Source organism: Rhinolophus sinicus, linkage group LG13, assembly GCF_036562045.2.
Source record: "Rhinolophus sinicus isolate RSC01 linkage group LG13, ASM3656204v1, whole genome shotgun sequence".
In the NCBI taxonomy this organism is placed as follows: domain Eukaryota; kingdom Metazoa; phylum Chordata; class Mammalia; order Chiroptera; family Rhinolophidae; genus Rhinolophus; species Rhinolophus sinicus.
This window is the reverse complement of record NC_133762.1, coordinates 39,317,666-39,331,453: the sequence shown is the minus strand read 5'-3', so window position 1 is coordinate 39,331,453 and position 13,788 is coordinate 39,317,666. Positions and strand designations below refer to the sequence as shown.

General features: G+C 40.0%; 2 pseudogenes; one reads left to right on the top strand and one right to left on the bottom strand.

The window, feature by feature from the left end:
• Window positions 1–6,654: 6,654 nt before the first annotated feature.
• Window positions 6,655–7,433, top strand: LOC109456265 (large ribosomal subunit protein uL30; annotated as a pseudogene).
• A 5,362-nt stretch (window positions 7,434–12,795) lies between these two features.
• On the bottom strand, window positions 12,796–13,574 carry LOC141568283 (large ribosomal subunit protein uL30 pseudogene; annotated as a pseudogene).
• Window positions 13,575–13,788: the final 214 nt, after the last annotated feature.

The following is a 13,788-nucleotide window of genomic DNA, read 5'->3' as shown; positions in this document are numbered from 1 at the left end:
TCCATGCTGTCACAGATGACAAGAACCCATTTCCTTCCATGGCCGAGCTATATTCCATTGTATATATGTACCACCTCCTCTTTATCCATTCTATCTATCTCTTTTTTGAAGTTCTTTCTAAGTTCCTTGAACACCTTATAACCATTTTTTTGAACTCTGTCTCTGGTAGGTTGCTTGCCTCCATTTTGTTTAGTTTTTTTTCTGGATTTTTCTCTATTCTTTCATTTAGAGCACCCTTCGTTTTCTCATTTTGTCTGCCTCTCTGTTTTTTTCTTTGTATTAGGTAGATCTGCTATGTCTCCCAGACTTGGCCAGGTCACCTTATGTAGTAGTTGCCCTGCTGGCACAGTCTCTCTGGTCACCTGTTTTGAGTACTCCAGGAGTGTACCTTGTGTGGGTTGTGTGTGCCCTCTTGTTATAGTGGAGCCTTGATTGCTATTGGCACATCAGTGGATAGGATTAACCATAAGGCTGGCTGACTGTGGGGTTTGCCATTCCACAGCTTATGGGCTGCTGTGCAGGGGGCTTACCCACTGAATGGGATTAGCCCTAGTGTGTTCTGGTGCCTGTTGAGACCACCCATTGTATATGCTGCTTAAAGGGTGAATTGGGGGTGCTCTGTTGTGGTCCGAAACCAACCTCCAAGTATGTTGGTTCTGGGGTCTCTCAGAGGGGCTCTGGTGCAGGCCCAGGTCTCCCACTGCCTGTGATCACCTGGTAGAGCTGCAAAGTGATCCACAGTTTTTTTGCTCCCTGTGTCAAACTGGAGGTGCATGAGAGAGGCCACACTGCAAATTGAGGACATTTACCACCAGCACCAGGCCTGGAGTAGCTCTGCAAAAAGCTAGGGCACCCCAAGGCCTGCTGCCACCTGCTGGCTCTCTTAAGGTTCAGCCACTGATAAAGCCTCATGCGGTATGTAAGTTGGGTGAGGCAGGGTCTCAGGGAGTCACTAGAGTGGGAAGAGTTGTGGTTATCAGGTTAATGTAAATTCTGGTTTGGTGCCAGTGCTGAGCCTGGAGCTACTCAGCAAAAGTCTCAGAGCATACTGAGGCTAGTTGCCACCTGCCTGGGGTCTGTCAGACTTCAATAGTTTTCCAAGAAAGAGTGCAATGTGAGCATGGCTGGCTGCTTGCTGAGAAAGTGCCTCTGGTTGAGGGAGTTGAGTGGGGAGTCAGCAGGGTGGATCGAATAGAGCTCACCAGACCAATCAGATTCAGGTTTGGCCATGTGGAGGCAGGCTCAACACAGGAAAGATGGCACCTTCCTGCTGGCTGCACCAGAGGATGACGCCTCACTGGGAAAATGGCGACTGTTCTCCAGCCCTGGCCCCACAGCAACACACCTCATTCTGCCCCCTGTATGCCCCTGATGCCACCTGTGTCACTGTCCTGCTGGAACCCTAGGTGAGTGCCTGTGAGCAAGTCTGTGTGCAGATCCTTTCAGAGGATGCCTGGGTTTCCCACAGTTTTCTGTCTCACCCAGACTGTCAGAATCCCCACTGTTTTTCAAAGATAGATGTGTGGGGGCTCCTCTTCCTGAAACCAGTACTCTGGGCTGGGGACCCTGGTATGGAGCTTGGGTCTCTCATTCCTCTGGGGGGATCCTCTATGGCTAACATATCCTTCCTGATTGTCAACTGACACATGGAAGTTTGGGGCCCATTCCATGTCTCCGCCTCTCCTACCAGTCTCGACGTGGCATCTTCTTTATATTTTCAATTATAGGATTTCTGTTCAGGTAGACTTCAGATGGTTCTTCAGATTGATTGTTCTATAATTTAGTTGTAATTTGAATGTGCTAATGGGAGGATGCAGGCACAGTGTTTTTCTATTCCACCATCTTGGATCTCCTCCTGTACCACATCTTCTTTATTCCATTATCTATTGAAGGACACTTTGATTGTTTCCATGTCTTGGCCACTGTGAGTAATGCTGCAGTGAACATAGGGGTATATTTATATCATTATGGATAAATGTTTTCAGATATTTTGGGTAGATACCTAGAAAAGGAATTGCTGGGTCATGTGGTAATTCTTTTCTTAAATTTTTTGGGAAACGCCTTACTGTTTTCCATAGCGGCTGTACCAATTTACATTCCCACCAGCAGTGTATAAGGGTTCCTTTTTCTCTACACCCTCTCCAACACTTGTTTTATTACTTGTCTTGTTGATAATAACCATTCTAACAGGAGTGAGGTGGTATCTTGTTGTGGTTTTGATTTACATTTCCCTAATAGCTAGTGAAGTTCAGCATATTTTCATATGTCTGTTGGCCATTTGTTTGTCTTCTTGGGAGAAATGTCTGTTCAGATCCTTTGCCCAATTTTCAATTGGATTATTTATGGGTGTTTTGTTTGTTTGTTTGTTTGTTTTTGAGTTGTATGAGTTCTTTATATATTTGGGATATTAGTCCCTTATTGGATGGAGGTGTTGTTTGCAAATATCTTCTCCAATTTGGTTGGTTGCTTCTTTTTTTGTTGATGGTTTCTTTTGCTGTCTAGAAGCTTTTTAGTTTGATATAGCCCATTCATTTATTTTTGCTTTTATTTCCCTTGCCTTTGAGGTCAAGTTCATAAAATCTTCTCTGAGCCTAAGGTCCACAAGTTTAGGACCTATGCTTTCTTCTGTCCAATTTATTGTTTCAGGTCTATGTTTAGGTTTTTGATCCATTTTGAGTTAATTTTGGTATATGGTGACAGATAGCAGTCTAGTTTCATTCTTTTGCATGTGGTTTTCCAATTTTCCCAGCACCATTTATTGAAGAGGCTTTCTTTCCTCCATTGTATATTTTTGGCTTTGTCAAAAATTATCTGTCCATATTTATGTGGGTTTATTACTGAGTTTTCAATTTTATTCCATTGTTCTCTGTATCTATTTTTCTGCCAATACCATGCTGTTCTGATTATTGTTGTTCTGTAGAACAAGCTGAAGTCAGGGAGTGTGATACCTCCAGCCTTATTCTTTTTTTCTTAGGATTGCTTTGGCTATTCAGGGTCTTTTGTGATTCTATACAAACCTGATGATTTTTTGTTCCTTTTCTTTAAAAAATGCCATTGGGATTTTGATGGGGATTGCAGTAAACCTGTGCATTGCTTTGGGTAATATGGCCATTTAGACTATGTTGATTCTTCCAAACCATGAACATGGAATGTCTATTTTTTGTGTCTTCTTTAATTTCTTTCTTTAAATGTCATAGTTTTCAGAGTATAGGTCCTTCACATCCTTTGTTAGGTTTATTCCTAGGTATTTTATTCTTTTTGTTGCAGTTACAAAATGTATTGTTTTTATTTATTTTTCTGAAATTTCATTGTTAGTATATAGGAATGCAATGAACTTTGCTCTAGGTTCAGGAACAAGTCAGGGTTGCCCACTATCACCATTGTTTTTCAATATACGAGGTCTGACAATTATGTTCAAGCACTTGTTGCAATGATGTTGCTAAACTTTTTTTTTTATATCAGAGGGATTATTCATTATGAATTTGTACCAACTGGACAAACAGTTAACAAAGTCTACTATTTGGAAGTGTGGAAAAAGCTGCATGAAAAAGTTAGATGACCTGAAATTTTTGCCAATAATTCATGGCTCGTGCATCACGACAATGCACCAACTCACACGACACTGTCTGTGAGGGAGTTTTTAGCTAGTAAACAAATAACTGTATTGGAACACCATCCCTACTCAGCTGATTTGGCCCCCAATGACTTCTTTCTTTACCCGAAGGTAAAGGAAATATTGAAAGGAAGACATTTTGTTGACATTCAGGACATCAAGGGTAATACGACGACAGCTCTGATGGCCATTCCAGAAAGAGATCCAAAATGCTTTGAAGGGTGGACTAGGTGTTAGTTTTCCAGGGGCAGTACTTTGAAGGTGACCGTAGTGCTATTCAGCAATGAGGTATGTAGAACTTTTTCTAGGATGAGTTCGCAAGCTTAATTGTCAGACCTCGTAGTATTGGACGTCCTAGCCAGAGCAATCAGGCAAGAGAAAGAAATAAAGGGCATCCAAAATGAGAATGAAGAAGTAAATTGTCACTTTTGTAGATGATGTGATTCTTTATATAGAAAATCCTAAAGACTCCACCAAAAAGCTATTAGAAACAATAAACAAATCAAAGTAAAGTAGCAGTTTCATGAATTAGAGTACTCTCAGAAAAAGGGACCAGGTTCTATTGGGCAAGGGAGAAACCACAAACTGGAGCTGTAGTGCCACCTTCCGGAAACCAAAGGGAGGTCTCTAGCAGCCAGCCTGGTGAGTTTTAAGAACAGGAAACCAAAAACAATTAAGAATTCTTCCTCTGGATGGTGAACACACAATGTGATATATAGATGATGTATTATAGAATTGTATACCTGAAACCTATGTAACTTTACTAACAATCATTACCCCAATAAACTTTTTTTTTTAATTAAATTTATTGGGGTGACAATTGTTAGTAAAATTACATAGGTTTCAGGTGTACAATTCTATATTACATCATCTATAAATCCCATTGTGTGTTCATCACCCAGAGTCAGTTCTCCTTCCATCACCATATATTTGATCCCCCTTACCTTCATCTCCCACCTCCCACCCCCCACCCCCCTTACCCTCTGGTAACCACTAAACTATTGTCTGTGTCTATGAGTTTCTGTTTCTCATTTGTTTGTCTTGTTCTTTTGTTGTTTTTGGTTTATATACCATATATCAGTGAAATCACATGGGTCTCTGCTTTTTCTGTCTGACTTATTTCGCTCAGCATTACACTCTCAAGATCCATCCATGTTGTCACAAATGTTCCTATATCATCTTTTCTTACCGCCGAATAGTATTCCATTGTGTATATATACCACAACTTCTTTATCCATTCATCTATCGAAGGACATTTTGGTTGTTTCCATGTCTTGGCCACCATAAACAAAGCTGCAATGAACATTGGAGCACATGTGTCTTTATCTATAAATGTTTTCAGATTTTTTGGGTAGATACCCAGGAGAGGGATTGCTGGGTCATATGGCAATTCTATTCATAATTTTTTGAGGAACCTCCACACTGCCTTCCGTAACGGCTGCCAATAAACTTTAATAAAAAAAAAAAAAAAGAATTCCACCACAACAGGGACTTGTGACCTCCATCACTAGCATCTAAATCATAAAACTAAAAAATACGAATAACACCCATATTGTTTCAGGCACATCAGCCATCTAGCCAAAATATTATCTCATGTGTGAATTCTCTGTAAAACATATCAGACATAGAATCAGATAGCATCAACTTCAATATAGCTATTGACATCAGTCCATTGATGGACATCTCAGCTTGGTAAAATGTTTCTTTACAAAACCATCAGATACTGTCTCACTTGAAAACATACAAAAATAAACTCAAATACATTAAATAGTTAAGATTTAAAACAGAACCTATAAGGGAAAATCTATAAATCAACAGAATTAAAAACTACTCTCCCCAATAAATAAAAGGGAAAGATAGGCAGAGTTATGTAATTTGTAGAAAAATTAAAATACACAATAAATATATATTTATTATTTCCTTTGTTCTACTAGATTTGGATTTATTTTGCTCTCTTTCTAGTTTTGAAGTAGGATCTTCAGTTATTTAGATCTTTCGTCTTTTCATTTAGAAGCATCAAATACTACAAACTTCCTTCTAATTATCACTTTAGATGCAGCCTACATATCTTGGTAAGTTGTGCTTTATTTTCATTCACTTCAAATATATATTTTTTTCTTTGAGATTTTATCGTTGTCCCATTGTTTGTTGAGAAGTGTGTTGTTTGATTCTCCAAGACTTTGGAGATTTTTGGTTTATGGTATTGTTCAGTTCTTCTGTACTCTTGGTGATTTTATATATACTTTCATCAACAGCTGAGAGTGGGATGTTGAAGTCCCTGACTGTGATTGTGGCTTTACTATCTGTATTTCCAGTTCTGTAAGCTTTTCTTGCATGTATTTTGAAGACATAATTTTGGGATTATACATTTAGGATTGACTTTCTATCATTATGTACAGTGCCTCTTTGCTTGTAGTCAATTCCTTTGCTGTGAAATATCTTTATCTGATATTAATATAGCCACTCCTGCTTTTTAAAAAAATAATGTTTTCATGCATCTTTCTTGCATCCTTTTACTTTTAATCTACTTATCTCAAGGTATTTGAAATGAATTTTCTGTAGACAGTATATTGTTCTACCATGTTGATACTTTACCCAGTTTGCCAATATCTTTCTTAAAATTGGTGAATTTTGGTCATATGTATTTAGGGTAGTTATTGTGAGGCATTAACAAAACCCAGAGAACTCAGCCCCAGGTACTTCTCACAGTACTCAGGCATATTGGCAGTCACCTTTTTCTTTTCTCTCCACCTTTCAGAGTCATGCAATCCTGTTTGCTGTATTAAATATAGAGTCCTTCAGGTGAAAGAGAGAGGACCTGGCAGGAATGGGCTACTCCATCTTGGTGGAATTGGAAGCCAATTTTATTTATTTATTTTTGTTTTGCTTTTTCCGTTCACACTTTTAATAGGCACCTTCAATTAGCAAACTCATTTTTTTTTTAAATCTTTGAATTTTTCTCTTTTCTTTGGTATCCTTCCACTCCGTTCTATATTTTTCCCCTCCACGCACTCGTATTAAAAGGATTTGGGGTTCTATTTCTGGCTGGAACCATGGAGGGCACAGAAGAGAAACAGGAGGTTCCTGGTGTGCCAGATACCCTTAAGAAAGAGTGAAGGAATTTCACAGAGCTGAAGATCAAGCACCCGACAAAGAAGTTTGCCCAAAAGATGTTTCGAAAGGCAAGAAGGAAGCTGATTCATGAAAAAACTAAGCACCATCACAAAGAATACAGGCAGATGTACAGGACTGAGATTTGCGTGGCTAGGATAGTAAGAAAAGCTGGCAACTTCTCAGTACGTGTGGAACCCAAATTGGCATTTATCATCAGGACAGAGGCATCAGTGGTGTGAGCCCAAAGGTTCGAAAGATGCTACAGCTTCTTCACCTTCTGCAGAACGTCAATGGCACCTTCTTAAGCTCAACAAGGCTTCAATTAACATGCTGAGGATTGTGGAACCACATATTGTATGGGGTACCCAAACCTAAAGTCAGTAAATGAACTGATTTACAAGCATGGTTACGGCAAAATCAACAAAAAGCAATAACACGATGATTGTTCAATCTCTTTGGTAAATATGGCATGATCTGCACGGAGGGTCTTATTCATGAGATCTATACTGTTGGAAAATGCTTCAAAGAAGCAAACAACATCCTATGGCCCTTCAGATTGTCTTCTTCGTGAGCTGGAATGAAGAAAAAGACCACCCATTTTGTAGAAGGTGGAAACGCTGGCAACAGAGGAGACCAAATCAACAGGCTTATTAGAAGAATGAACCATGGTATCTACCACGGTTGTATTTGTAATCTGGTTAGTTAGTAAACAGCGACTGCTTTCAAATTGAAAAAAAAAAGGATTTTGGGATTTCTTGGTCTGTTCCTCACATTTCTTAGTGTTTTTTCCACACACTTCCTATCCCAATTTCTTCTTTTATCTGTAATCTAGAATTTTCCATCCAGCTCTTTCAAACTACTAAGCTACTCTCTAGCTGGGTTCATTACAATATGAATATAAACTATGAAGTTTATATATCAACAGTTACGCTTTTCATAATCGATATCTCAAATTGTTCCTTTTCATGAATACCTGTTTTGTTTCATGGAAGAGCAATCCTCTTACCCTTCTGATTATATGAATTACATGCTTGAGGGAGAGAGTGAGAGCTACTAGTGAGTCTTGCATCTGCGGTGTTTTTAGAAAGAGGGACTTAGAGAGAACCTGCTTGGTGATGTTTCCTGGGACCTGTGTTTCTGGGCATATCAACCATCAAAGGTCCAACACACACTGCTTCCTGGAGACAGATGCTACTTTCCCTCTCTCTATGCATTGTAGGGTCTAACAAAGAAGGTGTTACGTGCTCAATCCAAACCACCAATGCTCCTCCTGCAGAGCTCCAGTCAGTTTCTTGTGGGCTGTCCCAGGGCATCTCTCCCTCCAGGTCTGTATAATCTCTGTGGATAGAGCCCTTTCCCACTTTCCACAGTGGCACTCTATCATATGCCTGGAAGGTACCGTGTTTCCCCGAAAATAAGACCTAGCCGAACAATCAGCTCTATGCATCTTTTGGAGCAAAAAGTAATATTACACCCAGCATTATATTATATTATATTACATTACATTACATTATATTACATTATATTATATCATATTACATTAATTGCATTATATTAAAGACCCAGTCTTATATTATAGGAAAATAAGACATATTTTTGTTGCAAAAGACACATTAGAGCTGATGGTGCAGCTAGGTCTTATGTTCCGGGAAACACGGTATTTCTTTTCAGTCTGATCTCTTCAATGTTTTGCTCTTGAAACACATTCTCTGCTCCAATGAAGTTCCTTTCCTTTTCCATAAAGGAAAATCAGAGAAAAAGACAAGCTCGAGAAATTTAGGAGCTTCCCTAAAGCGTCGTTTTCACTTTAATGTAGAGCTTTTGGTTGTGTGTAGGAGTACTTGTGGGTGTTCGTGTAGATGTTGTCGAATACATTCGTGTATTTACTCTTCCAACAAATATTCATTGACGGCCTGCTCTCGGTTGTACTGGTGAAGCAGCTGGGGATGAAGCAGTGAGAAAAACAGCAATAGCCCACGGCCTCATGAACTTTAAACTTAAGTGGATTGAACTTCCAACCTATGACCCCAGGAGATATGCTCACGATAGACTCTAGATATCTGAATGATGTTTTATCGGGTTTTGGTTTATTTGTTTCTTGTCAAAGTTGGGGTGGTACGCTTCTTAGAGCTCTTAAGCTACATTTTCCAGTCACTTGCGTGTTTTAACCTTCCAGATCAAGGTGCCCTAATATAATTGATTGCCCCCCATATCCAACTGGAGACAGGAAAGAGAATGAAAAATAAGGAAGAAAACTACATCTCCGTAACACTGAGAGGGTGCTATGTCTCTCAATCACATTCAACCTGTCATACAGGACCGATCAGTTAGGAAGTGTGACAGGCTAGAATGTGAAACACAAAGACATGCAAAAAGGAGTCTTATGCACATCAGGGTTTTAGTCTTCTCATGTGGCATAAAGTCAAGGGATGCTATGGGAGCTTCACAATAACATCAGGCGCCAGGCGACATCTTCCCTTCTTTTCCCACAATCCTAGCACGTGCCTTTGCCCCAGAGTTATAAACTGGTTGCACTGCCTTCAGCATTATGACCTATTTCATGCAAAAGGAAGTGGCAGGGCAAAAGCTAATGGGTACACGCCACTTGGATCCCTGCCCCTGCCCTTTTAAGTATCTTATCACATACCCCACCAAAAATATTCTGCCTAAGGTCACTGGCCATAATTGCGTCACATTTCACCACTGTGTGTTTCTGAAATTTGGAGCATTGTTTACATGGGCATATTGCTGCCCTTGAACTACCTTTCAGAGACAACGTGATGTAACAAGGAGCAAATTAACGGGCTATGCCCAGAGCACACTCACCCCTCAGCCGATATCTGATAGCACACTGGATTCCCCAAGAGAGCTGCACAGCCTGCAGAGGTAGCTAATGGTCCCTTTCTTGGAACATCAGGTTCTAATTGTGCCGGCAGCCTGTGGACGTACCTCTTGTTCCATGGGACGTCACAGATGCAGGAGAGGAACGGCATGTTCTTACCACCATCTGTGAAAGGCGCTGCTAGAGATGGGGCAGAGAGAAGAGCTCTATTGAGCGGTGTTCAGTGCCACTGCTGACAATTTAAGTTAGCTGATGAATTTTGGCATCTGATATCAACCTACAGCTCCTGGAACACAGAGGAGCTTCTCAAAAAGCCTCTCAGACTAGTACACAATATATAGCCAGGCAACACTCTTAGTGTTGGTGTTCAATGTTAAAATATTTCCATTCAAGGTGCCTATTGCCCTGTTCCCTGCTTCGACTCAGTTACCAACTAGGATACTTTTTGTTGTTTTTTATTTAGCAAATAATTCATGTAGATAAGCTGGCCAGCTTCTAAAGTATAACAGTCAGAAAGTCATTACCTTGATTCACATGCAAAAATACTATAAGAAAACTGTAAAAAAAAATTACACATTGTAATCAGATCATCTAATATATGTTCCAAAAAATAACGCACCAAAGTAAAATGAAATATTAGATGATGATTATTATTTAATAATCAGTGACTATGATTTGTCTACTTTAGACATCATTTATCTATTATCTTTCTTCTGTGGTAGATGAGGGTATATCTCACTTACACCTTAAATCTGGAACCTTATTCTTCCTTCTACAATGTGGACTAGTTTCTTGACATACAGGCTAAAGATATGTCATCCTAGACTTCAGAATAACTAAATACTTGAGTTGGCAAAGATCTTTTTTGATGCCATGCTTCAATCTTTTAAAAAAATCACTCCATCTTTCTGCTTAAGTACCTTTGTAAAGAAAATGAACATGCCGTTCCTCTCCTGCATCTGTGACGTCCCATGGAACAAGAGGTACGTCCACAGGCTGCCGGCACAATTAGAACCTGATGTTCCAAGAAAGGGACCATTAGCTACCTCTGCAGGCTGTGCCGCTCTCTCGGGGAATCCAGTGTGCTATCAGATATCGGCTGAGGGGTGAGTGTGCTCTGGGCATAGCCCGTTAATTTGCTCCTTGTTACATCACGTTGTCTCTGAAAGGTAGTTCAAGGGCAGCAATATGCCCATGTAAACAATGCTCCAAATTTCAGAAACACACAGTGGTGAAATGTGACGCAATTATGGCCAGTGACCTTAGGCAGAATATTTTTGGTGGGGTATGTGATAAGATACTTAAAAGGGCAGGGGCAGGGATCCAAGTGGCGTGTACCCATTAGCTTTTGCCCTGCCACTTCCTTTTGCATGAAATAGGTCATAATGCTGGAGGCAGTGCAACCAGTTTATAACTCTGGGGCAAAGGCACGTGCTAGGATTGTGGGAAAAGAAGGGAAGATGTCGCCTGGCGCCCGATGTTATTGTGAAGCTCCCATAGCATCCCTTGACTTTATGCCACATGAGAAGACTAAAACCCTGATGTGCATAAGACTCCTTTTGGCACGTCTCTGTGTTTCACATTCTAGCCTATCACACTTCCTAACTGATCGGTCCTGTATGACAGGTTGAATGTGATTGAGAGACATAGCACCCTCTCAGTGTTACGGAGATGTAGTTTTCTTCCTTATTTTTCATTCTCTTTCCTGTCTCCAGTTGGATATGGGGGGCAATCAATTATATTAGGGCACCTTGATCTGGAAGGTTAAAACACGCAAGTGACTGGAAAATGTAGCTTAAGAGCTCTAAGAAGCGTACCACCCCAACTTTGACAAGAAACAAATAAACCAAAACCCGATAAAACATCATTCAGATATCTAGAGTCTATCGTGAGCATATTTCCTGCGGTCATAGGATGGAAGTTTAATCCACTTAAGTTTAAAGTTCATGAGGCCGTGGCCTATTTCTGTTTTTCTCACTGCTTCATCCCCAGCTGCTTCACCAGTACAACCGAGAGCAGGCCGTCAATGAATATTTGTTGGAAGAGTAAATACACGAATGTATTCGACAACATCTACAAGAATACCCACACGTACTCGGACACACAACCAAAAGCTCTACATTAAAGTGAAAACGACGCTTTAGGGAAGCTCCTAAATTTCTCGAGCTTGTCTTTTTCTCTGATTTTCCTTTATGGAAAAGGAAAGGAACTTCATTGGAGCAGAGAATGTGTTTCAAGAGCAAAACATTGAAGAGATCAGACTGAAAAGAAATACCGTGTTTCCCGGAACATAAGACCTAGCTGCACCATCAGCTCTAATGTGTCTTTTGCAACAAAAATATGTCTTATTTTCCTATAATATAAGACTGGGTCTTTAATATAATGCAATTAATGTAATATGATATAATATAATGTAATATAATGTAATGTAATGTAATATAATATAATATAATGCTGGGTGTAATATTACTTTTTGCTCCAAAAGATGCATAGAGCTGATTGTTCGGCTAGGTCTTATTTTCGGGGAAACACGGTACCTTCCAGGCATATGATAGAGTGCCACTGTGGAAAGTGGGAAAGGGCTCTATCCACAGAGATTATACAGACCTGGAGGGAGAGATGCCCTGGGACAGCCCACAAGAAACTGACTGGAGCTCTGCAGGAGGAGCATTGGTGGTTTGGATTGAGCACGTAACACCTTCTTTGTTAGACCCTACAATGCATAGAGAGAGGGAAAGTAGCATCTGTCTCCAGGAAGCAGTGTGTGTTGGACCTTTGATGGTTGATATGCCCAGAAACACAGGTCCCAGGAAACATCACCAAGCAGGTTCTCTCTAAGTCCCTCTTTCTAAAAACACCGCAGATGCAAGACTCACTAGTAGCTCTCACTCTCTCCCTCAAGCATGTAATTCATATAATCAGAAGGGTAAGAGGATTGCTCTTCCATGAAACAAAACAGGTATTCATGAAAAGGAACAATTTGAGATATCGATTATGAAAAGCGTAACTGTTGATATATAAACTTCATAGTTTATATTCATATTGTAATGAACCCAGCTAGAGAGTAGCTTAGTAGTTTGAAAGAGCTGGATGGAAAATTCTAGATTACAGATAAAAGAAGAAATTGGGATAGGAAGTGTGTGGAAAAAACACTAAGAAATGTGAGGAACAGACCAAGAAATCCCAAAATCCTTTTTTTTTTCAATTTGAAAGCAGTCGCTGTTTACTAACTAACCAGATTACAAATACAACCGTGGTAGATACCATGGTTCATTCTTCTAATAAGCCTGTTGATTTGGTCTCCTCTGTTGCCAGCGTTTCCACCTTCTACAAAATGGGTGGTCTTTTTCTTCATTCCAGCTCACGAAGAAGACAATCTGAAGGACCATAGGATGTTGTTTGCTTCTTTGAAGCATTTTCCAACAGTATAGATCTCATGAATAAGACCCTCCGTGCAGATCATGCCATATTTACCAAAGAGATTGAACAATCATCGTGTTATTGCTTTTTGTTGATTTTGCCATAACCATGCTTGTAAATCAGTTCATTTACTGACTTCAGGTTTGGGTACCCCATACAATATGTGGTTCCACAATCCTCAGCATGTTAATTGAAGCCTTGTTGAGCTTAAGAAGGTGCCATTGACGTTCTGCAGAAGGTGAAGAAGCTGTAGCATCTTTCGAACCTTTGGGCTCACACCACTGATGCCTCTGTCCTGATGACAAATGCCAATTTGGGTTCCACACGTACTTAGAAGTTGCCAGCTTTTCTTACTATCCTAGCCACGCAAATCTCAGTCCTGTACATCTGCCTGTATTCTTTGTGATGGTGCTTAGTTTTTTCATGGATCAGCTTCCTTCTTGCCTTTCGAAACATCTTTTGGGCAAACTTCTTTGTCGGGTGCTTGATCTTCAGCTCTGTGAAATTCCTTCACTTTTTCTTAAGGGTATCTGGCACACCAGGAACCTCCTTTTTCTCTTCTGTGCCTTCCATTATTTCAGCCAGAAATAGAGCCCCAAATCCTTTTAATACGAGTGCGTGGAAGGGGAAAAGATAGAACGGAGTGGAAGGATACCACAGAAAAGAGAAAAATTCAAAGGTTTTACAAAAAATGAGTTTGCTAATTGAAGGTGCCCATTAAAAGTGTGAATGGAAAAAGCAAAACAAAAATAAATAAATAAAATTGGCTTCCAATTCCACCAAGATGGAGTAGCCCATT